This window comes from Calliphora vicina, chromosome 2 (assembly GCF_958450345.1).
Source record: "Calliphora vicina chromosome 2, idCalVici1.1, whole genome shotgun sequence".
NCBI classification, from domain to species: Eukaryota; Metazoa; Arthropoda; class Insecta; order Diptera; family Calliphoridae; genus Calliphora; species Calliphora vicina.
In genome coordinates this window covers 92298440-92308720 of record NC_088781.1, presented here as the reverse complement: position 1 = coordinate 92308720, position 10281 = coordinate 92298440, and the positions used below count along the sequence as shown (strand labels likewise).

The 10281-nt window shown below is 30.2% G+C and overlaps 1 long non-coding RNA gene and 1 pseudogene across 1 annotated transcript; one reads left to right on the top strand and one right to left on the bottom strand.

Annotated features, from left to right (window-relative positions):
* Positions 1-303: 303 nt before the first annotated feature.
* Positions 304-2794, top strand: LOC135950696 (uncharacterized; annotated as a pseudogene).
* A 3872-nt stretch (positions 2795-6666) lies between these two features.
* On the bottom strand, positions 6667-8370 carry LOC135951644 (uncharacterized). The gene is made up of 3 exons (XR_010575987.1): positions 7452-8370; positions 7058-7389; positions 6667-6974 (listed from the first exon to the last, which is right to left on the bottom strand). It is a non-coding gene; the product is annotated as an uncharacterized LOC135951644 (long non-coding RNA).
* Positions 8371-10281: the final 1911 nt, after the last annotated feature.

Genomic DNA, 10281 nt, shown 5'->3' with positions numbered 1-10281 from the left:
CTGTCGCAGTTTAAGGGCTTTTTTACTATTCAACCATTTTTGTGTTTACTATTTTAGTGATATTAATTAAAATTTATTCAATTATACAAATTTTTAATTTTAGTACTTTTTACCTCTGTGTTTTGAAATTTAGATGCAAAATTTTTAAAATATTGACAACATTGTTTATTTCGATGTTCGATGTTGACATATTATATCATTTTACTCTCCACTAATGAAAAAGTTTTGCACATCACCAGAAAAGTTAATAAAAAATATTTGTGTTAAAAGAACAAAATAGTGTGTGGCGGTTTTTTTTAAAATATGGATGCTGCTTCCACCGGGTAAATATATTTTAAAATTTTATTGTATTGTAATTTTGTATATAATTTATTTTAATTATTTTAGAAAGCCTAAAGTTTATCCTGCTGTCTATCGAGAGGAATGGAAACAAAGGTTTCCGTGGCTATCAAATGACAATTCGAATGGCAAAAAGTGTACAATATGCAACATAGGTATTGTAGGTGGATTGAGCCATATTCAACGACATGCAAGCTGGGAATGCCACATTAAAAAGTTAGAAGTGGCCAAGAACCCACCAAAAGTTAATAGTTTTTTAGAAAGAACACGTTGTGCTAATAATGATCCAGCAAAGAAGTTAGAAATAATGTTATGTTTATTTGTGGCAGAACACAATTTGCCATTTACCATTCTCGACCATTTAAATAACATTATAAAATACGGAATTACAGATTCCCAAATAACAAAAAAGTTTTTAATTAACCGTCATAAGGCTCAAAATATTATTATATCACAAATTGGTCCATAAAACACGAAAGTAATTAGCAATTTTTGTAGCCAAAATTATTTTGCAATCATCATTGATGAAAGTACGGACTGCACCGTTTCCAATAGAGACAGATTTTTGTGTCTAGAATCTTTGTGTGATGGTACGGCAAAAGGAATTGCAGATAAACTTATAAATACTTTAAAGGACAACAATATTCCACTGGAAAAAATGATAGGCTTTACAGCAGACAATTGTAATGTTATGATGGGGAAATATAACGGAGTACAGGCTAAATTAAAAATATTACTGCCAAATTTATTTGTTAATGCCACATTATAAATTTAGCATCATCGGCAGGATATTCGTCTTTACCAAAAGAAATTGAAAAATTTATGAAAGAAATAAGCTACTATTTCTGCAACAGTTCTAGCCGAAAAGAAGAATTTTCTAAATTACAGGAATATTTTGGAACAGAAGTCCATGTGATCCTAAAGTACTCACAAACTAGATGGCTTTCTAGACAAGGTGTAGTGATTAGATTTTTGGTGCAATGGGATCCGCTAACTTCCTATTTTAATTTAAATCACTTTGAAAACGGCAGTAAAAGTAAACGACTTAAGTTTATTGGAACAGAAATAATAAAAGTTGAAACTAAAATGTATTTTCTATTTCTGTCATACATTTTAAAAATTATTAACATTGAGATGCAGTCTGAGGAGGCAAGGGTTCATATTTTGCTGTTGAGAATGCAATTTTTGTTTTTACAAGTTGCAAGAAATTTTATAAAAAAAGATGTTTTAGATAATACAACAGTAGTAAGCTTAAAGTTGAATGAAAATAATTTGGCCATTGATGATGTTTTTTGTGGAACCGCTTTAGAAATTTTCATAGAAACAAAAAATGTTGAAAAAGAAATTGTTTGTAAATGTAAGGAAACCGCTAAAGCATTTTATTTAAAGTTTTGTGATTCACTAAGAACAAAATTTGATTTTGAAAATAAGACGTTAAAAATGATAAATAATTTTACGCCAGAAAATGTAATATCAGGAAAAACAAATAGTATAGTGCCATTACTACTTAATGTATTTCCCAAAGAGAACCAAAATTTTGAAACTATAAACACCCAGTTCGTGCACTAGCGGATTTTCCACAACTCAAAGCTTTAAAATCCGAAAACGTTTCTAATTTTTGGAAAATTGTAAGTGAAATAAAAAACGAACTAGGGGAAATAATGTTTCCTGATGTTTCAAGAATAGCTTTTGGCATTTTATCAATACCGCATTCATCTGCTGCAGTTGAACGCACATTTTCTATTCAAAACTGTACAAAGACAAAGGAGAGAAATCGTCTACAAGTACAAACGGTGTCCAATTTGATAAGGACAAAAGACCTTATGAGGTCAACTGGAACTTGCTGTTATAATTCAGAGGTGGCCAGAAAGAGAGTGTTTAAAATGCATATGGTGTAGTGTAAAATATAAAAGAGAACACAAATGAATATATGTGTACTTTGCACCGAAAATTAAATTGTTTTTGTGTTTATTTTGAGTTTTTGCTGAGAACATTCGTATTGCGTGTGTATTAGTGAGAATAACACAATGCCCTCAAGGGCTTGTTTGGTCACCTATGCACCGCTGCCAACTTTGACGATTTATCGTCATTTTGACGATTTTTTAAGTCAAATTGATTAAAATGACGATTGACGATTTTTCATTTTTCCCGCGAACAAAAATGACGATTTTTTAAATGCAAAACATATGGTAACCTTTTTTCCTAAAATTCAAATTTTGTAAGTCGCTTTTTGCCATGTACAAATTGAAAGGCAGACAGCGTCCAATTTTATATTGAATTGGTTTTACAAATTTTAAAACGTTTTGATTTTGGCGATAAACTTTTAGGAGGACAATTGGCCAAACTTCTTCCAAATTTATTAAATGGAAAAGAATATCAAGAACTTGATAATGAAGTTCGAGAATTACGTAATATGAAATTCACCGAACTCGAAACATTGGAAAAATGTTTCTAATTTAAAGAGAGTCAATAATGCAAAGGCCTACCCAATTTTAACACAATTTGTTTCGAGTTTAATGGCACTACCACATTCGTCGGACAACGTTGAAAGAATTTTTAATACTGTAAATTTAAATAAAACACAAATCAGAAATGCTTTGGATTCTTCAACATTACAAGGAATATTGTTTTCAAAAGATTATCTTAGGTTAAATAATTCTCAGAGTTTTAATATAGCAAAATTACTTTTTAAAAAATGTCACACAGAAATCCACTAGTGTAAAGTCACATAATACCAAAAATCAAATTAATTATTTTTTTTATTAAATAACTTTATTTACATGTAAATAAAATAAAAATATTTAAAAAGTTAATAAAAAAATGGTTTTGGTATTTTTAACGTATTTTTGTCTTGACGATTTTTTCTTTTTAACTTGACGATTTTGACGATTTTTTTTTTTGGAAAAAAAAAGTTAGCAGCACTGCACCTATGTTATAATTACAACATCCCAAAAAACCTTTTAAAATAGTTACTCAATGTATTTAAAGCGCTTTATAAATTTCTGCAAAATGAATTTGTACCTTACATTATATGTACCTAATTTTTTTATACTGTATTTTAATTATCTAAGAAATGACAAAATTAAAATAAAACTATTTTTTTGCTTAAAGTTGTTATAAATAGCTTTTTTGCAATAATTTTGTCATTGTCGCCAATTATATTTATCGGTATGTTGATCTCAGTTTATGTTTATATAACACGTTATTAACTTTTATTTTTTATAACCACATTACAATGTTAATTTATATAAAAAATTAACATTATTACTCTATTAAAAAACGTATATGTAATTTAAATGTATTTTTATAAACAGAGTGTGTTGCAGTGCCCTTTAGCAAAATCCACTTGACATTACGCCTATGGGGATTAAAGAAAAATTTTGCGTGGGGGGTACTATCCCAGTTGGCCAGCAGTTCTGACTGCCTTGATCGTGGCCGTACCCTATTATGAGGAAAATTTTTGGGTTAATTCTAATGTTAGTATTTGTTTTGGTTTGATGTTAGTTTTAGTTAGTTTCTATCTACAGATATTTATTGGCTCAGTGGCCTATTTGATAAGGGTTCCACCAGGAGAGTATGCGAGTGGTCAGCTCGCAGTGGAAACACCAACCTGGGAATGGTCTAAAAGTCATGTGGTGGAGTTAAGCCACAACCTTTCCCAAACTCAAATACCTGAAAAAAAAGAAGAAAAGAAACAAATTAGTAAAGATAATCCAATTAGGTTGAAACGATACAGTTTTACCAGCATTCCTGAAAAGAAAAGAAAATTTAATAACTATTAATTATAATATATTTTAATAAATACTTACCCTCAGCTTATGTTCTGTCTGCTTCTTTGTTGTCATTAATTAATGTTTTGTATCAAGTTCTCACATGTAATGAATTCGCCGCAAACATCTGTAGTAGTAAAAAGGGGTTACCAGATGTGATATAATGAAAGTACTCAGACACAGTGTGAGAGAAATGTGTAGGTAGAATTTTATGAATGAATATAAATGTTGATAGTTCGTTAAATTCGAATAAGGCTATTCAATGTTTATAAACAAATTGTGGGAAAATTAGAAAAGGATGGTTGGGTAAGCGATGTGAGAATACGATGAATATATGATTTAAAGGAGCATAAATATAATAGGCCCAATTGGAATATAAATTCTTGGAACATATAGGGTATAAATATAAGTTTTTGCTCGGCCATCTTAAAGAGATAGAAGATAACCAACAGTCCCTGTGTATACCTACAATTTTTTTTAATAAATTAAATATTTGAAAAAAAAAAAGAATAGAAATTTAAATTAAACAATAAGAAAAAAGGAAAACATCTAAATAGTGAATTTCAAATAAACTGTGAATTGAAAATAAACTTGCCAAATAAGTAAAGGTAAGATAAATTGTCTTAGCCTATTTGATAGATGAGTGCTGATTAATTTTATTACTTATAGCAGGTTAGATTCTGCAACAGGAAATTGAGGAAATCCCTGCACTATTCAACCAGACAATTAAAACTCTTAGTCCCCCATAACTGGAGCAGGGCCAGAATAAAAAAGGGGACTACAACATTTTTTTTTGGGAGAAGTTACAAAACGCAACAACAGCACAACAAATTCTAATTATATGAGGTATTACATCACCAAAGGAAAACCCATTATAAACAGGGAAGTGATTAGAGTTAAGAAAACAATATTAATCTATCTCAGATCATTTTTAAATACATTTTTAAAATCCCGATTAACGTCTTTAGTTTAAGTTTGTTAGTTTTAGTGTTTTTTGTTTGTTGTTATAATTAGTCATTAGGCACCCTAGCTCTTCGATGAATACCTGACTTTTTTTTTTATTCCATAAAATTTAGTTATTATCCCAGTTTTAGTGTTCTCATCAAATCCGGTAGAAAAATTTTAAATCAGGCATAAATAAGCCAGAAAGAAAATCGTTTAAGTGAGCTCTCTTAGGCTGATATTAGGTTAGGTTTAAAAGTAAATCCCCTAACAAATTGCTGGGGCATAAGTTGATGAGGAAACTAATATATAAAGGGATTTGTTTTGTTGTGATTTTTGAAAATTTAATTGTTCTAGTTTCGGTATTTGTTGAGGCAGGAATTAATTAGTTTAAGAATTATTGTTAAGCATTTGTTTTGTTATATAAATATATATTAAAGTTCGATTTATAGTTATTTTTTTAAATAGAGTTAATAATATTAGTTCACCTTTTATTCGTTAAGCAAATCGATATAATAAAAGAAACATGTTATGATTAAGTTATTCACTTAAAATGCAGGAATAATCTTAGTTAGCAGAGTGGTTTATTAAAGGTAAGTGGTGTGGTTTGAGGAAAAAAAGGGATCCCCGTAAATATGAAGGTATGGGAGATTATGGAAGGGAAAGGGCAAAATGGAGTAAACATCTAACTCCACTTCATAGGTGTTCCATTTGATGTTAATATTTAGACAGAATGATTGATAATTTATTGTGACAGTTCTTTGGGCCATAACGAAGGGAGGTTCTCGCACCGTGAGTAAGATACATGCGTGTGAGCTGGTCGGCAACTAATTCGTTATGGTGCCTTTTCGGGACTCGTAACAGTATGGCGGCCAATGTAAAGCAAAATGTTTATGTAGAAAGAATAGTGTGTAGTGACATCAAAACACATAGCAATAGACCAATAGTTTTGAAATGACAATAGCCAGTGAAATATTACCAAAAATCTCGATAGAAAATTATCTCAATCATTTAAGTAGCCATTTTGGTGAAATGTAAAATCCAAAAGTTTGTTGTACTTGAATGATGAGATTAGTTTCTACGGTATATAGGTAATTGACTAATTTTCAGAGTGGTAAATAAAGTTCATAATAGTTGCAGATTAAAGTCAACTTTATTCGTACAAATTACCACTAAATGTTTTTTTTTTAACAAAAGTTATTTTTTTTGTTTTAGTTTGTCATCACAATGAACTGAATCTGATAGCTCCTCAGGATAAATATCCTGAAGTAGAAGTATCAGAATAATTTCATTGTGATCCTTTGACTTTCATTAAGACTTGTCAATGTACAAACTTTAACGTTCATAGTTTATTTTTAGTAATTTTGATTGGGAACACCTAAGAGAAGAGCATATAAATTATATATACACACCACTGTCAACAATAACCACTCACAATTTAAAATTCTGAAAGAAAAAGAAAATATTGAATTTTGTAGAAATTTATGAAATATAATTTATTCTCCAAATAATTGGAAATTATTATTATATAGGATTAGGTATACAATTTTTTTATTATAACGTATAGTTTATTTTGTTTAAAGTTTTTTTTTTTGTTTAAAATCGTTAGAAAATTATTTTTTAAATTATTGCTTTTGCAAAATTGTTTGAATTTTGTTTGTTAGTTTTTCGTATACATACATATCGTTATTTTTTAAAATCCTATACAATATTTGTTTATATTTTTTAGCGTTAGTGAATAGTCTAGTAAATTTTGTGTATGATTAGATGTTAAAGGTATGAATGTTAATACTAGAAATCAAACTAGAAAATACAATAGGCAAAGTGAAATAGAAGCAAGTACATCAATCGCAATACAAAAAAATAGAAAACGAAATAGAAATCCAGATTTTGATTTGAATAGATCCACAATCCATACAGAACCTAAACAAAGAAGAACGTACAGAATGAATATATCAGGTAATCCAAATTCCAATGGGAGCAATGTTGTGTCCCAGATTACTGACCTTTCTGGGACGATAATAGCAGGAGCCCCGGGGGAAGCAGTAGTGTCAAATCCGGTAGTTAGTTGTGAAGGCAATGATGAGGGGTTAGCACCAGGTGTCAGAAACTTGGTGGTAGATGAAGCCATGATGGTACAAAGATCTCTAGAAGATAAAGTCCGCAAAATGGTGCAGGACGAGATGGTAGATATTAAAAAGAACATCGGTGATTTAGCCAAGGCTGTAGAGAATCTGTCCCGTGTGGTTGCCTCAAATCAAACGGGAAGTACTCCCAATAATTTTCCCAACAACAACAACCGCATTCGCAATGTAGGAAATGTTCATAATGTTGATGCCTACAATAACAATAGTAATTTGAATGCAAACTTCAATGCAGAAAACACAAATATGTACATACCTGATCGTTATTCAACTCGTACACCCAATCTTCCTGGTTTTAATTTCCAATTCCCTGCTAATCATCCTGCAAATTGTCCGTCGAGAAAGGAGAATAATGCTGGACCTGGAAATCAAGAGATATTTGATTTTAGACAAATTAGGATTGATAAATTAGGTATTGTTTTTGATAACAAATCTATCACTATTGATGATTTTATATTTAGATTGGAACATTTGAGGGCACATTATAATATCCCCGAGAGAGAAGTTGTTCGAGATTTTCATTTACTAGTTTCAGATTCGGTAAAGGATTGGTATTGGTCTTTCATAGGAATGCATGGTATGACAGAATGGCCAGTTCTTCGCTTAGCCTTGTTATCACAATATCAAAAACCAAGGTCTAATTTTGAAGTTATGAGAGATTTAGTCGAAAGAAAACAGGAAAATTCTGAATCGATCGATGATTATTTTCATGTGATGAATAAGCTGAGGTCAAAATTGACACAGCCTATACCAGAATATGATATGATCAAAATTTTTAAAAGAAACCTTAATCTAAATGTTGCAAGAATAGTTTACCCTATATCAGTTTCTTCAGTAGAGCAGTTACGCATTGAGTGCAACGAAGCGGAAAGAAATTTCCCTAGAAAAGAATTTAGAAATCCTATGCCAACTACACGAATGTCTAGGCAAGTAAATGAAATATATTATGATGATGCCGAAGATAATGATGTCATAACTCGTCCTGAAATAATTGACGTAGATGCATTGCAATTTGGACAACAACAACAACAAAAGCAACCAGTAATTTGCTGGAATTGTAAAGTTTCTGGTCATGTATTTATGGAATGTCCAGTTGAGCAACGAGCTCTATTTTGTTATAAATGCGGAAAACCTAATGTTACAACGCCAAAATGCCCATTTTGTCAGCAAAAAAACATGAAGAGCGGCGTGGGAACATCAGGGGACCTTCGTCACAGGGAGAACCCTGCAGCACAAAGAACCTAAATGAATACAAACTAGAAGGCAACATAGTAGCACAGAATATAATTAATGCGAATGATAGTAAATATATACCTCAAAAACGACATTATCTCCCTTTAGAAATTAGACAACAAAATTATGACAGAGTTAGGGCTAGAATTTTTGGGCCGAAAATGGTTTCTGAACGAATATTGAAACTTCACCGGAAATTTAAGGAGCGTAAACGAACCAGGAGATTTGTAGTAGATTCTGTAAAACGGGCAAATAGAAATATGAATGATCCCAGAGTTTTTGTAGAAGTAAGCATAAAAGGTGCATTGCGAAAAGGATTGTTAGATTCAGGGGCCTCAGTTAGTATTTTAGGAAAAGGTTGTCGAGAGTTTGTAGAGGAAAAAAAGGGATCCCCGTAAATATGAAGGTATGGGAGATTATGGAAGGGAAAGGGCAAAATGGAGTAAACATCTAACTCCACTTCATAGGTGTTCCATTTGATGTTAATATTTAGACAGAATGATTGATAATTTATTGTGACAGTTCTTTGGGCCATAACGAAGGGAGGTTCTCGCACCGTGAGTAAGATACATGCGTGTGAGCTGGTCGGCAACTAATTCGTTATGGTGCCTTTTCGGGACTCGTAACAAGTGTTCCTTGTATTGTAATAAGAAATTCATTTTTAAGTATATTTTTTAATAACAATTTTTTTTTGAAAAAAATACCATTTTGTTTAAAAAAGTACTTTTTTGGTTGGGATTCAGTACCATCTCAAAATTTCAATTTTCCATGCTTGTAATGAACAAACCACTAAAAACCGTTACAAATGTACCAAGTCCATATAAATGTACCATAGATTGTACTTGTTGCATCGTGTCTAAATTCTAATTGTCTTTGTTTTAAGAAATATTTAAATACCGACGGAAAAAAAAACAAAAATTTAAAAATCAAAAACAGAAAGAACAAAACTAAAAAAAACAAAAAAAAAACATTAAAAATTATAAATTCAAAATTAAATCTAAATTTTTCTGTTTTAAATTTGTAAATTCATTTAAAGTACCTAATTGAGTAAAATTAGTTAATTTATAATTAATAATCTAAAAAAAATACTTAATATAACTCATATGAACGTTATTTGTTAAATTTCATAATAAATTAATTCATAATGAATTAGAGATAAAATAAATAGTTAAAGATTTTGTTAAAATACTTATTGAACTAAATATAAACAAACAACAATTTAACTACTATGTAACTTATTATAAATAAGTTAATGATTTTCTTTTATATATGGGGCATTTCACGTCAAGTGAACCAACTTTTGAAATCGATGTCTTCCGATCGCGATGAAATTTGCACCACCAAGATTTTGTTAAAATACTTATTGAACTAAATATAAACAAACAACAATTTAACTACTATGTAACTTATTATAAATAAGTTAATGATTTTCTTTTATATATGGGGCATTTCACGTCAAGTGAACCAACTTTTGAAATCGATGTCTTCCGATCGCGATGAAATTTGCACCAATGTAAGTTCTATTGGATAGTACCATTTTTCAACAAGATCGGTCAAGAACTCTCTGAGTTATAGGAGGTCAAAATTTGACATTTTGGCCAAACAGGTGTTTTTTTATCCATATAACTTATTACCTATTGTTCTTAGCAAAATGTGTCCCAAATAGTTTAGATAGCTATTTATGCAATCTTTCGAAAAAAAAATTTAAAAAAATTAATAAAATATTTTTGATTTTTTTTTTAAATCAAAAATATTTTTGACTTTTTTTTTCAAAATGGGCCCTTTTTATTTTTTTTTTATTTTTTTTAAGAAAGCTTATGTCTTTTCCTAAGCGACATATATGGTCGCTTAGT